The 14,763-nt window shown below is 38.6% G+C and overlaps 1 long non-coding RNA gene across 1 annotated transcript; it reads right to left on the reverse strand.

Annotated features, from left to right (window-relative positions):
- Positions 1 to 12,315: 12,315 nt before the first annotated feature.
- Positions 12,316 to 14,751, reverse strand: LOC125156521 (uncharacterized). The gene is made up of 3 exons (XR_007148642.1): positions 14,665 to 14,751; positions 13,173 to 13,320; positions 12,316 to 12,401 (listed from the first exon to the last, which is right to left on the reverse strand). It is a non-coding gene; the product is annotated as an uncharacterized LOC125156521 (long non-coding RNA).
- Between the last annotated feature and the right edge of the window lie 12 nt (positions 14,752 to 14,763).

Consider the following 14,763-nt stretch of genomic DNA (forward strand, 5'->3'; position numbering starts at 1 on the left):
TCTCTTAAAATCCTCATATGAGTGAAGTCATATGATTTTTGTCTTTCTCTGACTAATTTCACTTAGCATAATACCCTCCAGTTCCATCCATGTAGTTGCAAATGGCAAGGTTTCATTCTTTTTGATTGCCGAGTAATACTCCATTGTATATATATACCACATCTTCTGTATCCATTCATCCGTCGATGGACATTCGGGCTCTTTCCATACTTTGGCTATTGTTTATAGTGCTGCTATAAACATGGGAGTGCATGTGTCCCTTCAAAACAGCACACCTGTATCCCTTGGATAATGCCTAGTAGTGCAATTGCTGGGTGTAGGGTAGTTCTATTTTTAGTTTTTCGAGGAACCTCCATACTGTTCTCCAGAGTGGCTGCACCAGCTTGCATTCCCAACAATGCAAAAGAGATCCTATATCTATGCATCCTCGCTAACATCTGTTGTTGCCTGGGTTGTTAATGTTAGCCATTCTGACAGGTGTGAGGTGGTATCTTATTGTGGTTTTGATTTGTATTTGCCTGATGATGAGTGATGTTGAACATTTTTTCATGTGTCGGTTGGCCATCTGGATGTCTTCTTTGGAGAAATGTCTATTCATGTCTTTTGCCCATTTCTTCAATGGATTATTTGTTTTCTGGGTGTTGAGTTTGATAAGTTCTTTAGAGATTTTGGATACTAACCCTTCATCTGATATGTCGTTTGCAAATATCTTCTCCTATTCTGTTGGTTGCCTTTTAGTTTTCCTGATTGTTTCCTTCGCTGTGCAGAAGCTTTTTATTTTGAGGTCCCAGTAGTTCATTCTTGCTTTTGTTTCCCTTGCCTCTGGAGACATGTTAAGTAAGAAGTTGCTGTGGCCAAGATCAAAGAGATTTTTGCCTGCTTTCTCCTCAAGGATTTTGATGGCTTCTTGTCTTACATTTAGGTCTTTCATCCATTTTGAGTTTATTTTTGTGCATGGTGTAAGAAAGTGGTCCAGGTTCATTTTTTCTGCATGTCACTGTCCATTTTTCTCAGCACCACTTCCTGAAGGGACTGTCTTTGTTCCATTGGATATTCTTTCCTGCTTTGTCAAAGATTAGTTGGCCGTACGTTTGTGGGTCCATTTCTGGGTTCTCCATTCTGTTCCATTGATCTGGGTGTCTATTCTTGTGCTAGTACCATACTGTCTTGATGATTACAGCTTTGTAGTACAGCTTGAAGTCCAGGATTGTGATGCCTCCAGCTTTGGTTTTCTCTTTCAAGATCGCTTTGTCTATTTGGGGTCTTTTCTGGTTCCATACAAATTTTAGGATTATTTGTTCTAGCTCTGTGAAGAATGTTGGTGTTATTCTGATAGGGATTGCATTGAATATGTAGATTGATTTGGGTATTATCAACATTTTAACAATATTTGTTCTTCCTATCCAGGAGCATGGAATCTTTTTCCATTTGTTTGTGTTTTCTTCAATTTCTTTCATAAGCTTTCTATAGTTTTCAGTGTATAGATTTTTCACCTCTTTGGTTAGATTTATTCCTAGGTATTTTATGATATTTTGTGCAACTGTAAATGGGATTGATTCTTTGATTTCTCTGTCACTTCATGTTCTTTCTGTCGCTTCATTGGTGTATAGGAATGCAACTGATTTCTGTGTGTTGATTTTATATCCTGCAACTTTGCTGAATTCATGAATCAATTATAGCAGTTTTTTTTGGTGGAATCTTTTGGGTTTTCCATATACAGTATTATGTCATCTGTGAAGAGTAAAAGTTTGACCTCCTTCTGGCCAATTTGGATGCCTTTTATTTCTTTGTGTTGTCTGATTGCAGAGGCTAAGACTTCCAATACTATGTTGAATAACAGTAGCAAGAGTGAACATCCCTGTCTTACTCCTGACCTCAGGGGCAAAGCTCTCAGTTTCTCCCCATTGAGGATGATATTAGCATTGGGTCGTTCATATATGGCTTTTATGATCTCGAGGTATGCTCTTTCTGTCCCTACTTTCTTGAGGGTTTTTATCAAGAAAGGATGCTGTATTTTGTCAAATGCTTTGTCTGCATCTATTGAGAAGATCATATGGTTTTTGTCCTTTCTTTTATTGATGTGATGAATCACATTAATTGTTTTGTGGATATTGAACCAGCTCTGCATCCCAGGTATAAATCCCACTTGGTCATGGTGAATAATTTTTTTAATGTATTGTTGGAACCAGTTGGCTAATATCTTGTTGAGGATTTTTACATCCATGTTCATCAGAGAAATTGTTCTATAGTTCCCCTTTTTAGTGGGGTCTCTGGTTTTGGAATCGAGGTAATGCTGGCTTCATAGAAAGAGTTTGGAAATTTTCCTTTGGTTTCTATTTTTTGGCACAGCTTCAAGAGCATACATGTTAACTCTTCCATAAATGTTTGGTAGAATTCCTCTGGAAAGCCATCTGGCCCTGGACTCTTGTTTTTTGGCAGATTTTTGATTACTAATTCGATTTCCTTACTGGTTATGGGTCTGTTCAAATTTTCTATTTCTTCCTATTTCAGTTTTGGTAGTGTATATATTTCTAGGAATTTGTCCATTTCTTCCAGATTGTCCATTTTATTGGCATATAATTGCTCATAATATTCTCTTATTATTGTTTTTATTTTTGTTGTGTTGGTTGTGATCTCTCCTCTTTCATTCTTGATTTTATTTATTTGGGTCCTTTCCTTTTTCTTTTTGATCAAACTGGCTAGTGGTTTATCAATTTTGTTAATTATTTCAAAGAACCAGCTTCTGGTTTGTTCTACTGTGTTTTTGGTTTTGATAGCATTAATTTCCGCTCTAATCTTTATTATTTCCTGTCTTCTGCTGGTTTGGGGTTTTATTTGCTGTTCTTTTTCCAGCTCCTTAAGGCATAAGGTTAGGTTGTGTATCTTAGATAGATACTTTCTTTAGGAAGGCCTGGATTGCTATATACTTTCCTCTTATGATCACCTTTGCTGCGTCCCAGGGGTTTTGGGTTGTGGTGTTATCATTTTCTTTTCTTTTTTTTTTAATGTTTATTCATTTTTGAGAGACAGAGAGAGACAGAGCATGAGTGGGAAGGGGCAGAGAGAGGGAGACACAGAATCTGAAGCAGGCTCCAGGCTCTGAGCTTTCAGCACAGAACCCAATGCAGGGTTCGAACTCACGAACTGCAAGATCATGACCTGAGCTGAAGTCAGACACTCAACCGACAGCCACTCAGGTGCCCCTGGTGTTAACATTTTCATTGACTTCCATATAATTTTTAATTTTATCTTTAACTTTATCTTTTAAATTTTACCTTTTTAATTTTATTTTTAACTTCTTGATTAGCCCATTCATTCTTTAGTAGGATGTTCTTCAGTTTCCAATATTTTTTACCTTTCCAAATTTTTTCTTGTGGTTGATTTCGAGTTTCATAGCATTGTGATCTGAAAATATGCATGGTATGATCTCTATCTTTTTGTACTTAATTAGGGTTGATTTGTGTCCCAGTATATGGTCTATTCTGGAGAACGTTCCATGTGCACTGGAGAAAAATGTATATTCTGCTGCTTTAGGATGAAATGTTGTGAATATATCTGTTAAGTCCATCTGGTCCAGTGTGTCATTCAAAGCCATTGTTTCCTTATTGATTTTTTTATTAGATGATCTGTCCATTGCTGTGAGTGGGGTGTTGAACTCTCCTGCTATTATGGTATTACTATCAATGAGTTTCTTTACATTTGTGATTAATTGATTTATATATTTGGGTGCCATCACATTTGGTGCATAAATGTTTACAATTGTTAGGTCTTCTTTGTGGATAGACCCCTTGATTATGATATAATGCCCTTCTGCATCTCTTGATACAGTCTTTATTTTAAAGTCTAGATTGTCTGATATAAGTATGACTACTCTGGCTTTCTTTTGTTGACCATTAGCATGATAGATGGTTCTCCATCCCCTTACTTTCAATGTGAAGGTGTCTTTAGGTCTAAAGTGGGTCTCTTGTCAACAGCATATAGATGGATCTTGTTTTCTTATCCGTTCTGTAACCCTACGTCTTTTGATTGGAGCATTGAGTCCATTGACATTTAGAGTGAGTACTGAAAGATATGAATTTATTGCCATTATGTTGCTTGTAGAGTTGGAGTTTCTGGTGGTGTTTTCTGGTACTTTCTAACATTTGTTGCTTTTGGTCTTTATTTTTTGTTTTTTATTTTTATTTTTTTTCATCTTTTCACCCCTCAGAGAGTCCCCCATAAAATTTCTTGCAAGGCTGATTTAGTGGTCACAAACTCCTTTAATTTTTGTTTGTCTGGGAAACTTTTAATCTCTCCTTCTATTTTGAATTACAGCCTTGCTGGATAAAGAATTCTTGGCTGTATATTTTTCTGATTCAGCACATTGAATATATCCTGCCACTCCTTTCTGGCCTGCCAAGTTTCTGTGGATAGGTCTGCTGCAAACTTGATCTGTCTTCCCTTGTAGGTTAGGGACTTTTTTTCCTTTGCTGCTTTCATGATTCTCTCCTTGCCTGAGTATTTTGTGAATTTGACTATGATATGCCTTGTTGATGGTCAGTTTTTGTTGAATCTAATGGGAGTCTTCTGTGCTTCCTGGATTTTGATGTCTGTGTCTTTCTCCAGGTTAGGAAAGTTTTCCACTATGATTTGCTCACATAACCCTTCTACCCCTATTTCTCTCTCTTCCTCTTCTGGGACCCCTATGATTCTGATGTTGTTCCTTTTTAATGAGTCACTGATTTCTCTAATTCTTAAATCGTGCTCTTTTGCCTTAATTTCCCTATTTTCTTCTGCTTCATTATTCTCTATAAGTTTGTCCTCTATATCGCTGATTCTCTGTTCTGCCTCATCCATCCTTGCCACCGCTGCATACATCCGTGATTGCAGCTCAGTTATAGCATTTTTAACTTCATTTTTACTATTTTTACTTTTTTTTGTCTCTGCAGAAAGGGATTCTAAACTATTTTTGACTCCAGCTAGTATTCTTATTATCGTGATTCTAAATTCTGGTTCAGACATCTTGCTTGTATATGCGTTGGTTAAATCCCTGGCTGTCGTTTCTTTGTGCTCTTTCTTTTGGGGTGAATTCCTTTGTTTTGTCATTTTGAAGGGAGAAAAGGAATTAATGAGGTAGAAAAATAAAAATTAAAAAATATTAAAATTAAAAAAATATTAGAATTAAAAAACTTAAAACACACACACACACACATACAAATCTAATAAATGATGCTAGATCCTAGATGTATTTTGGTCTGGGTGTTGAAAGTAGTTTGACGGATTAGAGAGAAAAAGGGGGGGAAAGGAAGTCATTTGAGAATTTGAAAAAACAAATACACTAAAGTAAACTAAAATGAGATGATGGGAGTAAAATAGAATTTGAAAAAAATTTACACAAAAGTAAAGAATAAAGCAGGAAAAAAGTAAAGAAAAATATTTTTAATAAAAATTAAAAATAAAAGTGAATTTTTTCTCTTTCTGTATTCAAGAAAAACAAAAGAAATGAAAAATAAAAGAGAAAAAAAAGAAATCTTTTGAAAATTTGAAAAAGTGAATACAGTAGTAGACTGAAATAAAATGATGGAAGTAAAATAGAATTTTAAAAAATTTACATAAAAGCAAATAATATAGTGAAAAAATTAAAGAAAAATATTTTTAATAGAAATTGAAAGTAAAAATGATGTTTTTCACTTTCTGCATTCAGGAAAAACAAAAGAAACAAAAAAGAAAAAAAGAAAAAGAAAAAAGAAAACAAGGAAATCGTTTGAACATTTTAAAAGGTAAATACACTGAAGTAGACTAAAATAGAATGATGGAAGTAAGATAGAATTTGAAAAATATTACACAAAATTTAAAAATATAGTAAAAAAATTAAAAATATTTTTTAATAAAAATTGAAAATACAAATGAATTTTTATGTATTGAAGAAAAAGAATAGTGTAAAAGAGAAAAAAAAGAGAAAAAATAAAGAAAATTGAATAGATGGACCTGCTAATGGATTGAAATAGGACTGAAATTACTTCGTTTTCCCCTAGAAGTCAGACTATGTAGAGCTTTATAGTCCATAAACTAAGTAGGCGGTGAGACTTGTGTTCTTGAAGAGCAAGGTTGGCCCACTTGGGCGGGGCTCAGTGTAACAGCTCCGTTCTCCACTAGATGGCGCTGCTAGCCCATTGGGGTGGACTGCTGCAGAGCCTGTAGGTGCGTATGCGCATGTGCAGGAATGGTGAAAATGTCGTCACCCAGTGCCCAGTCTCTAGTATGGGAACTCCTTTCTCTCAGATCAACAATTGTGCACCTGTCCTCTGTCTTCAGCTTTTGTCCACACCCCGCTTCTTCACTATCCGTGACCAAGCCCCAGGTAGTACCCCTCTCCTGAGTCTTGTCTTAGATGTGGCTATTTTTCCCAGCCCCCTACTTCTGAAGGACTGCGGCTTTGACCCGTTCCGCCCCTCTGTGGGAGGGTCTCACCAAGCAATGGCCGAATGCAGGCTGCACCTAGGAACGCCTGCTGGACCCTGCTGCTGCCATTGAGACTGCGGCCAGGTGCCAGCCTGCCCCAGAAAAAGTTCATGAGATATTGTAGCAGCAGCTTTTCAGGGATTATGGAAAATCACAACGCGCATCTGGCACCCGGCTTCACACTTAACGACCTTGTTCCAGCACCAGCGAATGTGGCCGTTTTCTGGGGTCTACTGGGACCAGGTGGCTACAGTCTCTACGAAATGCCCTTCCAGCAGTGGAACTTCTTTTCCCCGTGCGGCTCGAGAACCTCCTGGACCCCACTCTGCTCCTGGGGATTCGCCCTTCCCACCAGAGCACTGCCAGGTATCGAGCTGCGGAGCTGCAGACTTTGCGCTCCCCTTGTTTACAGTCTTGGAATTTAAACCCTCTCCTTTCTCCTTTCTCCCTTTTTAGTTTAGTCCCTACGGCTGTTTCCAACTTTCCACTTTCTCTCCAGCTGCTTTTGGGGAGGGGTGCTTTTCCCGTATTGTCCCCCGCCCAGTCTCCGTCCTCTCTCCGCCTGCAAAGCCAGCTCCCTGCCACCGCCAGCTTCTCTCTCCCCAAGTTCACCTCTCTGCGCCACATACCTGCTGAATTCTGTGGTTCAGGTTGTGCAAATTGTTGTGTTAATCCTCCAATCAGTTTTCTAGGTGTGTAGGATGATTTAGTGTTGGTCTGGCTGTATTTCACAGACATGAGACACACAAAAAACTTCCATGCCGTTCTGCCATCTTGGCTCCTCCCAAATACTTACGTTTTATTAAGGGTGGAAGGACACTTTTTCAGATTAGGTTGACCCAAAATCAGAGCCTGACAAAAGGAAATAATTACATGTGTTACATTTGGGAGTTGATCCCAGAAAGCACACAAGAAGGTGTGGGGAAATTAAGAGAGCAAAAGGAGAAAGCCAATGAAGCAAGCATGAGTGAGTGGGTTACCAATGTGGACACCTGGGATTCAGTTCCTCTGGGGCTCTTCTGAAAAACCATGAAGGACTTCAGTATTGTCTCACCAATGGAAGGGGAAACTGGGTTATTTGTCTATCGGCTCTCATCCCTCATTGGTGTAGGGTTACCTGGTGTCTTGGGCTACCTTACAAGTAAATTGAACCAGCTCTTGTGGTACTTGAAAAAGCTCTCAGACAGAGAAACAGAATCACACTTGACAGCACCTTCCTCATGACCTCGTAACCTCCCCAGCACCCCAGATCTCCAAACACCATCACATAGGGGTTTAGGTTTCAACATATGAATTTTTTTTGTTGAGGGGGGTCAGAATCATTCTACAGCATTCTGTCCCTGGATGTCCCAAATGTGTGACCTCACATACAAAATATTTATTTCATTCCCCACCCCCACCCCCCCCCACCCCCGGATCTTAACATGTTCCAGCATCAACTCTGATGTCTAAAGTCTGAAGTCTTATTTAAATTTTGTCTAAATTAGCTATGGGAAGACTTAGATATGACTTGAGATATGCTTTTTCTTGAGGAAATTTATTCTCCTGCTGTGGACCTTTGAAACCACACAAGTTACATGCTTCCAGAATATACTGGTGGGACAGACATAGGATAGACATTCCTGTTCCAAAAGGGAGAAGTAGGAAAGAAGTGTTAAATTAATTTTAGAAGGAAGCTATTGCCCTGAGGTGGTTTTAATGCCTTAGTAGCTTACATAAGCAAACCAAAACCTAAACCTGGAACACCTCATGTTTAAGAAACTGCAACCTAAAGACAACCAGTTACAAGCAGCCAACTAGACTTTCCCAAATAAGGCAACTGCTTAAGCTATAGCCAGTTAAATAATTTTCTTGCTTTGCTTTGTTTCTTTATCTTCTCTATACAACATTTTCTGCTAGCTCCTGTTGGTGGAGCAGTCCTAACCACTTCCAGTTTAGTGATATTGGATTTAAACTGCTTTTTTTGTAAAATAAACTCTTGCCATATGAATATGGCTCAGTTTATCACTCAACAGAAGAAAGGAATGATGGGTCCCAAGCAAGCCCAAAGCCTAATGAGGCAAATATCATTAGACCATAAGCCTCAAAAAGAATGCTCTTGGACTCAGAGTTCAGCTTTTCAAATGCGCAGGGGGTGGCAATCCACTCACACATCTTGGTGAGCCCCACTCATGGCAAGGCTCTCTGCTGGAATGTAGTGGCTTTGTCAGATGACGCTGTCCATTAAAACCTAGGTGAAGGTGTCATTGATTCCTCAAAACTATCAAATCCCAAGATGAATTAATTATCTTTATTCTCAAACATTCCTTTGTTTGTGTTTCTTTTCTGAGGGAATGACACAATCCAGTTGCCAAAAATAGTCATAATGGATTCTTCCCTCTTGACACCTCCCACATTCCAGGTCACAAAATTCTATAAATTTTGGGAGGATGTTGGTATTCCCTTACTAGTACATTCCTTATTTTTTAGTGAAGGAAATGTCATTCAGACCTTCCCAAAAAACATAGATGTTGGCCTTCTGATTTCATTCTGACTTGCTTACCCCTCCATTCCTTCTGATCTTTTCCTTATTACTCTGCCAAGGCAGTTCTGCATCTCACTTTTGGTGACTGCAGGCTATCATCATATCGAGTCTCTAGGGACATAATAATATCAAGGGAGAGTACTCCCGTACCAATAAACCTCACCTCCCCAGTCCTACACCCTAACTATTCAAATCCACGTCCCCATTTCTTGCTAGTATGTATTTGCCAGATGCTACAGCTTTTTTTGGTAGATAAGCTATTTATTCACATAGGACTATGCTTGTCTGCTCAGGATATGCTAGTTATTGATCTATAGCATATACTCTAAACCAGAGTAAAATGGGTTTTGGGAGCATGAAAGATATTTATATATATTACAAGTTTGTGTTGTCCTCCAAGGGACTACAAAACATAAACAGATATATGGTATATCTGCGGCACTAAAATTTAATCAGGGGGGTTAGTAAGGGAAAAATATCTAAGAAGGTCCTTAGGTAGATGATAATGAAAAAAGATTGAGAAATTTTTGTCTAGGTGCTACAACTGTGTTCTGCAACCTTGGCAATATTGACATTTTGGACTAGATCATCTTTATTCTGGGGCCTGTCCTTTGCATTACATCCCTGGTCTCTATCACTAGATGCTAGTAGCATTTTTCTCCTCCATTCCAAGTTGTAACAACCAAAAATGTCTCCAGACATGACAGTGGTTCTCAAACTTCAGCACACATCACAATCCCCTGCATAGATTTCTGGGTCCTACTCCTTGAGGAGACCTGAGAATTCGTTTATCTAAATAAGGAAAGCATGGGTGATTTTAGTACCCCATAGGATTATTTTGAGGATTAAACAAAATGAGGCAGAGGACAGCCAGTACAAAAGCCCTGTAGTTGGAGTATGCTCAGTTTGGTCAGGGATACCAGTGGCTGAAGCAGAGTGAAAAAGGAGGAAAGTAGAAGTAGATGAATTAAGAGCAGTAGTGAGGCACTGTATCACGCAGAGCATATTGACCACAGTTTGACTTTAAATTTAACTCTGAAAGTGATCAAGAGCCGCTAGAGTATTTTGAACTGATGAATGGTGTGACTTGACTTACACGAGGAGGTTTACCCTGTCTGCTTTGTAGGGTGTAGACTGAATGGAAGCAACAGCAGAAGCAAGAATACTAGTTAAGAGGTTATTGCAACTCACGAAGAAATGTTGGGATGTGGATTTATTGTGGAATTGAGGGAAAGCATCAGGTTATGGAGATATTTCCAAGTAAGAGTTGGCAGAATATGGTGGTGGATTGCATATGGTGTGATGGAGAAAGAGAGGAGCCGTGGGTCAAGGACGTCCCCAAGGATTTTGGCCTGAACTGGAATATGAAGTTACCATTTGCTAAATTGGAGAATAATGTGGAAAAGGAAAGTTTTTGGAGAGAAGATCAGGAGTTTAGTTTTGGAATGTTAAGCTTGAGGTATCTCAAATGGTGATATTATGTAGATGATTGGATATATATGAGAGCACTGAATCCTAACCACTAGACCACCAGGGATGGTGATGATTGGATATATGAATCTGAAGTTCAGGAATGGATCTTGGATAGAAATACAAACACCCAGTTATATTCCCACAGATAATGTTTAAAGTTTTGATATTGGATGAGATTATCTAACAATGAATACAGATATAAAAGAAGTAACATCTGGGGTGTGAACCATGTATGCTAAGAAAATTTTAGTGTAATTAGAAACTAGGGTTATTATTAATAAAATGGATCATGAAGAATTGTTTTGCAAAACTTTACAAGTAAGGTGATTGAAAAACGCACCAGTCAAATGTCTGGTAGTAATGTCTCCTAGTAAGACAATTGGGGCAAAAGCCAAAAGAAGTTATTAACCTTGGTCTTTAGAGTTTAGGGTAGGTTAGATTTATTGAAAAATTGAATTTGCATGTGTATCCATGGGCTATAATAATTACCTCTGGCAACCAATTATAGGAATTAGGAGTAGTCTAACACAGTTATTATTTTACTTGAAAAGGAGTACTGAAATTTGTTTTATGCTGCATAAAGAACTTGTTTGATATATATTTCATGAGCCCCAGTTGAGAGGGAACATTTTATATTGGAATATATGAAAGCTTCTAATCAAACATTTATGTCAGCAAGAGTTTTCTTTTGTGGAAGAAAGTTAACGTGATAAAAAAGTAAAAAGGGCATAATAATGCCCTGAAGATGCTAATCCATTTTAGACGAGACAGAGGGCAGGGAGGAGTCTTGGTAATGGACAAACCTTGACAAGTGGCCTGAAGTCAAGAGCCTGAGCCATAGACATGGTTTTTGACCTCTGCTTCTGCAAGAAGCCTCTTACCCTTCCGTTCTCTTAGCTAACTCTGAGCTCATTCTGTTACACCTGCTCAATGACACAGCACTTGTGAGTGGTTGCCTTTAACTCTTTTCATACTTTTGCATTTGAATGGGAGGAAACAATGAAGTTTAGTTTAAATGAATATAGGATCTAACATGAGCAATTTCTGAAAGGGAGATGAGATGGTTTAAAATGTATTTATTTTACTCGGTGTAATATGTTTCTTTTCAACTTCTGTCTTTTCCAGCTATTCCAAGCTGACCCTCTGATGGCTTCTGGCATAGACTCACTCTCCCTGGAAAAGTGAAAGAATTTTCACAGACCTTGTGCATGACATCCACACCTTCACCAAGGCTCTCTTTTCTCTATCTTCTTCCATCTTCTCCATGGCTGATTGGAGATTGGAATAAATCTAGTGTTCTAGTAATGACCACTGGGCTCTTGATTTCAATTTCTTTATCCCTGTACCATGCTCCTTTCTCTACTCCAGTAAGTTTTTTTCTACCCATAGACTTGGGATCTGGTACACAAGGGAAGAACTCTGGGTGTATGAGTAGGTCAGAAGATCAAACATCCTCACCTGTTTTCCTCTTCTCACTGTTTTGGTCCAGTCCCAGGTCTGGGTATTGACCCATGTTCCCATCTCACTCATTCTAAGTAGTTTCCTTCTCTGGTGTCCCCTCCACTCTAGAACTGGAGTTCTGACCTTAACTATGTATTATTTGACTAGCTGGACCAGTTCTCCTGAGAGTGGACCATCTTTCTGCTTGGGGTTAGTGTATATTTACAGATCTCGTGTTAATCAACTATTTCTTACTTGACAATCAAGTATGCAGCTATCATCTGGTTGCTTTCTTCTACCTTCTTAATTATAAATCATAATGCTAACTAGTTCCAGAACCTTTGTTGGTGAAAGTTGGATCGTAAAACACTGTGTCTTGACCACGTGGGCTTCTTCTCTGGAATGATCTTGGAATATGTTCCTCAGACTCCCTCCTTCTTGTCTGGGTCTCAGTCTTGTCCTTATTCGATCTCCTTCCCTTTCTCTCCGCCTCCCTTCTGGCACACTGTAGGCTTTTAATCATCTGTTAAGTAATGAAAATAACTTGAGTTAATAAAATATTAACACAGTAACATTCATTTATTATAAAAATTTGGTTTTAACTAACACCAAATTTTAACTTCCAGACTTAAGTGGAACACAATTTTGAATCCCTCTTGGAGACTCAGATTTACTTTCACTGAGGTTGTGTCAATTTCATGAACCTTTCTGAAGTCAGAACTGTCTTTTCAGGATGGAAGTGAGAACAATGATAGATCTTGTGTGTATTCCCCATGAGGATCAATCAATGCACATTTCCACGCACTTTCTTCCAATCAGAAGTGAGTGGTTTTTCCTATTTTTTTTTTCCCTTTAGCTTAGGTTGGAAAGTGATTTTTACTGGTAAATTTAATTTTACATAACCTTGGTTCTATTACTGTCTCTGATCTAGTCACTTTTAAAAAGAGAATTGAAAGGCACCTGGGTGGCTCAGTCAGTTAAGCATCTGACTCTTGATTTCAGCTCAGGTCATGATCTCATGGTTCATGGGTTTGAGCCCCATGTTGGGCTCTGCACTGAAAGCATGGAGCTTTTTTGGGATTCTCTCTCTCCCTCTCTCTGCCCCTCTTCCTCTCATGCTCTCTCTCAAAAATAAATAAATAAATAAACTAAATTTAAAAAAGATTTGAAACGACTTTAATGACAGCCTACCCGAATGCCTGACATTTGACCATTATGTGATAATATTTTAAGACAGAGATATAATTTCTTTACATCTTACTCCCAAAGTTATGTGCTTCAAAAGTACAGGTACCTTTGTTATTCCTGGAAGTGAGAAAAGCTTTGAGAATACTGTGCCTTTGCTCTCTGATCCCCAGAGCCTTTAACATAATAATGAGGCTTGCATTTATGTACCATTTTATGCATTAAAAAATGCTTTCACCTACTCTTCTTGTAGCAGCCTAGCAAAATAAAAGAGCATGAAATTTGGCGTTAGGCAACCTTAGACTTAAAGCCCAGTTAGCATCCTACCATCTGTGTGGTCTTGGTCATGTTCCTTAATCTGTCTGCACTCATTTTTTCAATTCAAAAAATGGGGGAGATGCTACTTATTTAGGGAAGTTGGGAGGATTAAATCACATAATATATGCACTGTTACTGGCACATGTAGACTTTCGGTACCTCCTGGTTTGATAGCAACCTGGGGAGATTGAGAGGAGTTGAAATAATAACCAACATAAATAACTTGCAGGGACTTTTTATATGTGTAATAGGTAAGTATTTCCTCCTCACACATCAGCACAAGAAATGTTATTTTGGTTTAATTTTTTAAGTCAAATAAAATCTCTATGCCCCTACTCTCTGTGGAGGTGAGAAATTAAATCTCAGTCATATGTTTTAGTGTCTTCTCACTCCTTGGATTCCAAATTTGGAGGGGGAAAAGAAGGATGCTTGTGTGCATATAGAAAGATGTGGGAGGTGGAATGGCCCTCCCAGTTCTTATAGCTCCTCTTTCTGCAAGAGCTACTTTCCATTTTTCCCTTCAGAGAGCACTGATGCTCTCTGTAAGCTCAGAAGTGCATTCCCTAGAGATCCTGTCCATGGACCATAGGCCTGGTCACTGAAGACCTTTGCTGATCAGTGTTTGGCCTCCATTAGTATTCCATAAGGATAATCCATCAGAGATAATCTTTGTATGTATGTTATCTCCCCAAGTCCCTAGACCCTACCCTGTCTAGGACAACTTCTCTTTCACTGGTCTCTAGTACCAGCACCAGCCTTTTATCCCTGTTCACTCCAAGGGTCTTCACCTAAAATTAAGCCCAGGGCGAGGGGTTATTCCTTATGCACAGAAGATTTTACTTTCAAATATCAGATTCTCTGAGATAGTGGAACTCAGAGCAGAGGGGCAAGTTTTGGTAACTTTTGGGAGAAAGGGAAGGAAACAGTAATGCTCATTGTTTTGAGCACCCTGTATTAGTGAAAATAATATGTATGTTAATACCATAGTAGATCATTCTGCAATGATTTAGTTCTTTCACCACTTCGGTGATGTAAGTTCTTCAGCCACCATACCATGCTCAATAAGGAAAGAGGTAAATCCTGGCTTCCCACCCCATGAGGATTTGCCTCTTCCTAGACTGCAATACTGCTTCACTGTTAAGAGGGAAGAGGTCCTTCAGTGACTGGTAGTTCTGATCAAAGTCTTCTGAGAGGGTGTTCACTTATCCCTTGGCCTCAAGACATCTAACATGAACTGTTTCTATGTTTCTAATAGAAACTAACTCTTCCTTGATGTCACTTACCTCCTTCAATCCTTTTAAATGGAGGAGGTGTTTTCTTCTAACTTTCTTACCTCAGAACCTAGAAGTGAGGTAAATATGTTCCCCTTTACCGCCATTGTT

The sequence above is a fragment of the Prionailurus viverrinus genome, chromosome F2 (genome assembly GCF_022837055.1).
Source record: "Prionailurus viverrinus isolate Anna chromosome F2, UM_Priviv_1.0, whole genome shotgun sequence".
In the NCBI taxonomy this organism is placed as follows: Eukaryota; Metazoa; Chordata; class Mammalia; order Carnivora; family Felidae; genus Prionailurus; species Prionailurus viverrinus.